This window comes from Orycteropus afer, unplaced genomic scaffold (assembly GCF_000298275.1).
Source record: "Orycteropus afer afer isolate SDZICR_OR568_19922 unplaced genomic scaffold, OryAfe1.0 scaffold00011, whole genome shotgun sequence".
Classification (NCBI taxonomy): domain Eukaryota; kingdom Metazoa; phylum Chordata; class Mammalia; order Tubulidentata; family Orycteropodidae; genus Orycteropus; species Orycteropus afer.
The window spans coordinates 22,355,527-22,364,138 of NW_006921598.1; positions in this window are offsets into that span (position 1 = coordinate 22,355,527).

Here is an 8,612-nt window from a genome sequence, read left to right on the forward strand (position 1 = left end):
CTCGGAAACCCAAGGAGGGGTCGCTATGAGTCGGGGCCGACTCGACGGCACATAACAACAACAACAACAAATATATGGCATAAATAGACTATCAAACATAACCCAATATGCACAAACAGCTGAAGGTAAACTAGATGAATGATACCTTCTAAAAGTTAAATTTCTGTGTGCTTCCAAAGACTTCTCCAAAAGAGTCAAAAGAGAATCTACAGATTGGGAAAAAAATATTCGGCAACAACATATCTAACAAGGCACTTATCTCTAAAATTTATAGAAAACTCCAACACCTTAACAAAAAGAAAAAGACAAGCAAATTAAAAAATGGGCAGAAGACATGAATAGACACTTCACCAAAGAAGATATTCAGGTGGCCAACAAACACATGAAGAAATGTTCACCATCATTAGCCATTGGGAGCTCTGGTGGCATAGTGCCAAAGGCATTTGACTGCTAACCATAAGGTTTCTGGTTCAAACTCATTGAGATACTATCTTTTTCAGCACTTATAGCAAAGTTCAACAAGAAAGAACATTACAAATGCTGGTGAGGATGTAGAGAGATTGGGACTCTCATACACTGCTGGTGGAACTGTAAAATGATATAACCACCGTGGAAAGCAGTATGGCTATTCTTTAAAATGTTGGCATTAGAAATACCATTTGATCCAGCAATCTCATTACTAGGTATATATCCTAAAGAAGTGAGAGACAGGACAAGAACAGATATATGCACACCAGTGTTCATCACAGCACTATTTATAGTAGCAAAAAGATGGAAACAACCTAGGTGCCCATCAACAGAAGAATGGATCAGCAAACTATGGTACACACACACAATGGAATACTATGCAACACTAAAGACTAATGTAGAATCTGCGAGAGAAAAAAAAAACATAACATGGATGAACTTGGAGGACATTATGCTGAGTGAAATAAGTCAATCACAGAAAGACAAATATTGTATTAGTTCATTATTATAAAAAGTCAAGGAAAGGTTTATATATGGAAGGAAACTTTCTTTGTTGGTTACCAGGGGTGGAAGGGGGGGGGGCAGAAACACTGCAAAAATAAAAATAAATAAATAATGACTACACTGGTTTCACCTTCTGATATCATCAGTTGGAAAATATGCTGCCCTCATTAATTTATAATGGTTGGAATAAATAAGAATAACTTTCTCTATCAACCTTCTTAGTGGTCAGTTTGGCTTTTTGAATGCTATATATTCCAAAATGAAACACCTACTGGTTGATCAGTGAACACAGAAGTTAATGATGTCATGAGAAACAAGGAACTGAAATTAGATACCTAATTTCTAGTCTTGGTTTTTCCTCTGATCTTTCTGTAACTGATTATTGTGTAATATAAGACAAGTTACTACAACTTTCTGGACTTTGATGTTTTCTAAATTATCATCCGTTCATCAACTTACTGTTTATTTCAGTCCTCTATCTTGGAAAAGGTATGGGCTTCTATTCTGTCAATATTGGAGCACTCTCTCTCCCTTCCAGTGTTGCATCAGAATCTGGGAGGGAGGCTTACAGAGGGTGAAAATGGAGAATCTTTGACGTTCTCCCTACTCCTGCCCCGCAGAAGCCAGAGTTGTCAGGTGATTCTGCATCTGTTACATGTCTGTCACCCTGGCTGGGTACCCAAGGCCAGAGGGTGTCCTCCTTAGGACCACCCTGCACCTTCCCCCTGAAGCCTGGAGCCTTCCTCAGAGTATAGCTCCCAGTGCCCACTTGCCCTCTTGTGTTTTCCAGGCTCTGTCTCTCTCTCTCAAACCTTGTCCTCTTCAATGGGTTATGAATCAATGGAAGACAAAACTCCGAAGCCTACGGATTCTTTTGCTTCCCGTCTTGCCCTTTATGTCCCCTTTATGTCCCCTGAGGCAATGAAGCCAGAATGGGGAGAAGTTGGCAGCAGTAAGGAATAGAGAATGGGGGAAAAAAGTATTTTAGACTATTATCTAGCCGCAATATTATGCACAGACTATCTTCTCAACACTTAGAAGGGCAGTTGCATCTTTGTCCCTCTCACAGCCCCCCTGGCCGAGACTTGGACTGAGGCCAGAAGCTCAGGTTAGAGTTACCTCTATTTCCCATCACTTAATGTTCCAAATTCACCTTCCTTCGGGGAAAGTACACTAATTCCACTAAAAGAATCAGGAAAAATAAAAACTGCTTTTCAGGAGTAACTGAAGTAGATTTATCTGACAGGTGTGGGTTCCAAAGTTCATTTAAACATTGCTTCTAAACTTTATACAAATGCCTTATCTTCAGTGTACAAATTCCATCAGGTGTTGAGAAAGAGTATAATTCCTTCTCAACATTATTGCCTCAAAAAGTCCTCAGAAACCATGGGGTGTAATATAATATAATATGTTTATTGTTGTTAGTTGCTGTGGAGTCAGCTCCAACACATGGTGCCCCAGGTATGACATAATGAAACATTGCCAAGTCCTGCACCATCTTCATGATTTTTTGTATGTTTGGGTCTATTGTTGCAACTATTGTGTCACTCCATCTCACTGAGGTTTTCTTTCATTTTCATTGGCCCTCTATTTTACCAAACATGGTATCCTCATATACTATATACTATATAGTATAACATTAAGGAGCTGTGGTGGTGCAGTGCCTAAAGCATTTGACTGATAACCAGAAGGTTGGCAGTTCACATCCACCAAACACTCTGTGGAAGGAAGATGGGGCAATCTACTTCTGTAAAGATTTACCACCCAATGGAGGGTTACTGTGAGTTGGAATCGACTTGATGATGGTGAGTTTGGTTTGGTTTGGTTTTATGCTACACTATTAAAAAGTGAGTCGACTCGACAGCACATAACAACAACAACAACAACATTTCACTTACTTAAGTAACTGTGTATCTAGCCTCAGTAGGTCATTACTTGAGCTTTGGTGTGGGTTTTGAAGCTGGAATGAAAATGAAAAGAGATGCCTTTAAAAACTTTCCTCCTTTTCATTTCTGACTCTAAAGAGGACAGTCAGGTTTGGGCATTTTATTAGCTGTGTCTAAGCAACACTGCTTGCCTTTGGGGTTAACATAGTCCAGGAGAGATGTCCCCATGCATTCCCCTAAGGTAATGAAAGACCTAGCAAGACTGGATCTCCCCAGAAGGGAGCCTGAAGCCTTCTGGGCGAAGCTTCTCTCCACAACCTGCTCAGCTGCATCCCTGACCTCAGGGTCAGCAGCTGGATGACTTCAGGGCTGCTCCCAGGCCTATACAAGGACAGGATGGCTGCAGATGTCTCTGAGTGGAGCTGGCAACCACCTGCTGAACTTACAAAGTCAATTCTTCACGCACCTTGTGCTTAATGGGTGTTGGACAACTTTTGATTTAATGCACTTTGTACATTGTTGGAGCACTGTTAAAGCAAATGTTTAACAGTGAGTAAGATAGGCTACTCTGAAATGGAGTACAGTTTATGAACTGTTCTTCCTGCCTTCAGTTGATGTGAGCTCAGGAAATGGGTATTGATTTTATCCTTAATTAGAGAGGAAGCTTGTTGCCAAAACATCCCAAGCTTTATTTCAAAGTGAAATGAAAATGATTTTTGTATTACTTGTTTGAGTTGCTTAGATGGTCCACTCTACTCTTTTAGCAGCACTATCCACCACCTCGGAAACCCAAGGAGGTGTCGCTATGAGTCAGGTCAGACTCGAGGGCACATAACAACAACAACATCCTGGGGACTAGGTTGTAATACTGTTCTTATCACTGGACCCAGTTAAATTTTCTCATCCACTTATTATCATATCCCTGATAATAATCTTGATGTTCCCAGATAAAGGAAGAAAAGAAAATGAAATCATTATGGGGAATGCTGTCTACATGGCAGGCAATGAGTGGGAGAACTGAATTTAATAGACTACTGTAAACATGGTGGCATGGTAGAAGCATCCGACCTTCTCTAACTTCATGAGGGGGAAAGAGAATCATCATCAGCATCAGCTCAAGACTGATGGCTATGAGATGGAGGTCAGACATACCTCCTTTCTCCATCTTTCTACCCATAGTGACACCGGTTTTCTTCCTACAGTGCTCTCTATTTCTCTGCTGGGTTCCATAATTCATTGCAATGACCACATAGAATTCACAGATCATACTCAGTTATGGAGTCTTTTAGATATGTAACAGGATCAGAAATGACTCAGGATATAATTCTATCAGGACAGCCTTTTGTCAGCCCTGCTCATAGGCAAGCCTCTCTCTGGCCTTCAGACCATTGGGCTTTTTGACCTGGCCCAACTTCTGCCCTGCTTGGGCAAGTATTACAGAGCTCTTTTAGCTCTGCTGATAAGTGCCTAGAGGCACTCCACTCTGCCAGGAAACCTTGGCCCAAAAGGCATTCAGCTTTCTCACTCTGTAGCTGGGAAGGCCACTGTGTTGTCTTCTGGTCCTGCTGCCTCTGCTGCTGCTTTTTCTCTGCCACTGATTCTCTCAGTGTTATAGCTCTGTTTTCTGGATCTAGGGGGTTCTCAGCACAAAGATTCTGGGCCCAAAGGACACGCTCCACTCCTAGCTCTTCTTTCTTGGTGGTAGTGGTCCTCCTTTCTCTGCTTCCTTCTCTCACTTCCATCTCTGGTAAGATAAAAGGTGTGACTCCAGCAAGAACGTGAGTTCAATAAGGGTGGTAAGTGTGGTGACTGGGGTAAGGGTCATGACTTGAGTCACATTCTCTAAAAAAGGTGGTGACTCAAAATGTATCCCATCTTAATCCTGCCTCAACATAATGAACAATTCACACCCACAGGCATAAGACCAGCATTTACAATACATCACAAAATAGAGAATAAGTACATCAGATCACAAAATGAAGGACAATCACAAAATGGAGGAATCATAGCCTAGCCAAGTTGACACAGAACCTTAACCATCACAGGTTGCATATACCTTATTTGTGTGATCCATGGTCCCATCCAATCATTGTATTGGAGTTACAAAGACTATGTCTAGAATGGCCATATTAAATAATTCACTGAACTGCAACTACACATGCCAGCTCTCTCCCATCAATGGTGAATTTAGAAAACCCAGTTCTCAGAGTTCCGTAATTCTTACTGACTATAGTGGTATTTATTAAGCCCTTCTTATGTCAGGAAAGAAGCCCTAGTGGCACAGTGGTTAAGTGCTTGGCTGTTCACCAAAAAGTTAACAGTTCAAACCAACCAACCACTCCATGGAAGAAAGGTGTGGCAGTCTGCTTCTGTAAAAATTACAGCCTTGGAAACCCTATGGGGCAGTTCTACTCTGTCCTACAGGGTTGCTGAGTTGGAACTGATTCAACAGCAACTGGATCCTATACCAGATTTTTTACGTGGAGTCCCTGGGTGGGACAACAAGTTAAGGTGTTTGACTGCTAACTGAAATGTTGTTTCCCAGGTGTCTTGGAAGAAAGACCTGGAGGTCTACTTTTGTAAAATCAGCTATTGTAAACCCTAGGTACACAAGGTCACCATGAGTCTGAGTTGACTTGGCAACTAATATGCCAGGTTCTTTACATACATTAATCTTCACAGAAAACCAGTAAGAGAGTCCCAGTAATCCATATTTCTCAGATGAAGAGATTGAGGCTCTTGGCAGCTAAGTAATGTATCCAAGGTTTCAAGCTAGTAAACAAATGAATCTAATTTGTTATGAGTTCCATACTGCAGTTCCATGACTGAACATTTTAAAGCTAGAGACCAGAGTTATATACTGTGGTTAATTCAAGGCTGACCAATTTAACAAACCTCCATTAGCTGAAAGAATAGAGGAAAAAGCAAGATTTAATAATTGACACAGAAGCAAATACTATTTTTTTTGGATAGGAATGGTGTCAAACCTGTAATAGGCACTTTATACCTCTTATGTTGTTTGTGTCACCAAACAGCCCTAGATGTTGTTCCATCTTTATAAAGACAATAAGACTGAGACTGGTTACCTAGTATCCTTTTCTGGAGACATTCAGAGCCTCTCAGGCCCCACACACAAAGATTAGACTGTGGATGCAAGTCAAGGGTAAAGCCAAGATCTAAAATCATAGAATTTTAGATCCAAAAGATGACCTAGTCTAACTTTCCTGTTTTACATATGGGGAAACTTAGGTCTGGAGACTTGCCCCCAAAATCATACATCATCTACTTAATTATGAATCCAAGACAAGAATATAGGCTCAATTCATTTCATCACTTATGCTTTGAGTGCCTACTATGTGCTAAGTATGATCATGTCTCACAGACCTCCACCCAAGCCTTGTTCTGCCAGACTTTGTGCAGAAGGCAGAACATGGATAGGGAGTGTGGGATCAGGGTATGAGATCTAAGTAACAGAATTTACCAGTCAGTGAGGAAAATCTTCAATCTTTCCTGAAGCTAGAGGAAAATGTGTCAGAGCTGGAGCATCAGGTATAACTTGATTTTAAGCATGACAATCAAAAGTACCTCACTGAACTATGGCCCCAGGTTATCCTTTGGGCCTGGAACTGGACTCACTTCCATGGATTAGCTCTCAGCCAAACAACAGTAAGACCTACAATCAGAACACCTACCCCAGGGGGATGTACCCACCTACCCTAAGGAGATGCATCCCTTAGATCAATCAACTGTGAGTGACATCAGAAGGGCAGCCTTTGCATAGAGGAAAAGCTGGACTGACAGGAATGCATAGATAAGGGCACAGGGAAGGGGTAGTCACAGGGAGGAGATGGGAGGAGAGCTGTTTATGGTTGGGATTGTAATCAGGGTGTGAAACCAAATGTGCATGAACTGGGGTATAAAATGAATCTGATTTGTAAATTTACACTGACATCACAATAAAAAATTAGAAAAAAAAAAGTACCTCATTGAGTAACTTCTGGAGTGATTTGTCTTGTACAAAATGAATCTCCTTACTGAACCCTAGAGTGATTTATTTTAATGCTGTTAATAAGAATAATGAGAAACATCTGTTTCTATAGCAAAGGGTCATATTCATCATGTTTATGACGTGGGAACTGCAGTGAACATTTATGAAGATAAGAGCTGGTCACACTCTGCATGGGGCAGGCACAGGGTGCAGCTTCCCCACTGGCTTAGAGGACATGAGATCTCTGATTCTCCAAGCTGAAACTGGGAACTCACAAGCACTTTTTTTGTGAGACTCTTTTGATTCTAAACATTTGATTCTATACACATTTTGATTCTACAAATATTTTGATTCTAAACACATAATTCAAGAAATGTGTGTTGAATGAATAAATGTATAATTGAGAAAAGTGAATTCCAATGAGTTAAGTGACTCTCCAGGGTTTATCACCAATTAGGACAATCTTGGACTTTCAGTCTCAATCCAATGTCCAATTCATTCTGTCAATTTGGTTCTTTGGGATCTTTCATCAGTATAAAAAAGGGAAATAATATTGTGCCTTCCATTATTCTGGAATAAGAATGTCAGCAAAATGCCTTGCAATCCTGAAGAAACAAATGTCAAGGCAGAGTATGGAAAAACAGACATTATCTCAGGCAGCATATCTCTAAAACTAGCCATAATGCATAAAGATATTTCCAAATTAAAATAAAATTCTATAATTTGACATTGGAAATGTGCCTGCCATATGCAGAATGCAATAATAATTCTATTTGCTGAGATATGTGAGAAATCAGAGTTGAATGGCATGGTCAGGTAAATGAGTGATAGGCTTCTAGCTAGTCTCTTCTAACTCTATGCCCACAAGCATGTTTGCTGCATTAGTGGAAAATAAAACTTCTTTATAGTAAAAGTGGCCAGGATGAGATATGATTGATGCAGTGTATTGGAATCCTGACAGCTAATGGGAATATAGCTATGTGGCTGTTTGGATCAATATGGCTTTTGGGTCGACTGTGTGTGGATGAGCTATTAGTAGTAGCTATAGAAAAAGGATTGTGCCAACTCAGATGGTTCTGTTGATTTAGGTATGCTTCAGCACTGACACGTAAGGAGCCAAGGAATGAAGGAAGGAGGCTCCTCTAATTGAGAGAGCCATCTGTTGACAGGGAGAGGGCTGGGTGGGTGCAGGTTGGGACCCTGGGCCTGGAAAGGTAGGGCACATTCTTGTGTTGAAGCCAGGATTGGATGTGGCCATTCCTCCTGTTCTAGTCAAACTCGTCTGGATGTGTTTAACCAATATCTTTGGTAGGCAAACAGAGACTTTGGAAATAACACAGGCTTCCTGCTATTTGCATACATGTTAACCCTCATAAAACTTTCATTTTGCAGCCACTGCTATATGATTACTTCGAGCTTCAGCCCTCCAGCCTCAAATACATATCCCAACACTCTGTGTCTTGAACTGAAAAAGAACTTACTACACAACAAAAAATTCTGTTGTTTACCAGTGAGGAGGCCATCTGCTGCCAGTAGTAAATCTATATTTGGTGTGAATTATCAACTTGAGTCTCCACCCTTCCTAGTTCCAGCAGGGATAGAAAGTAGATTGTTAAGGCCATGAAGTGATACATCCTTGGCTTCTGCAGAAATTTTTTTTTTTTTTTCATGATTTGGGTGAAAATTTACAGAGCAAATTCACTTTCCATACAGCAGTTCACATACACTTTGTCTCATGACATTGACCACAATTTACCACAATGCAA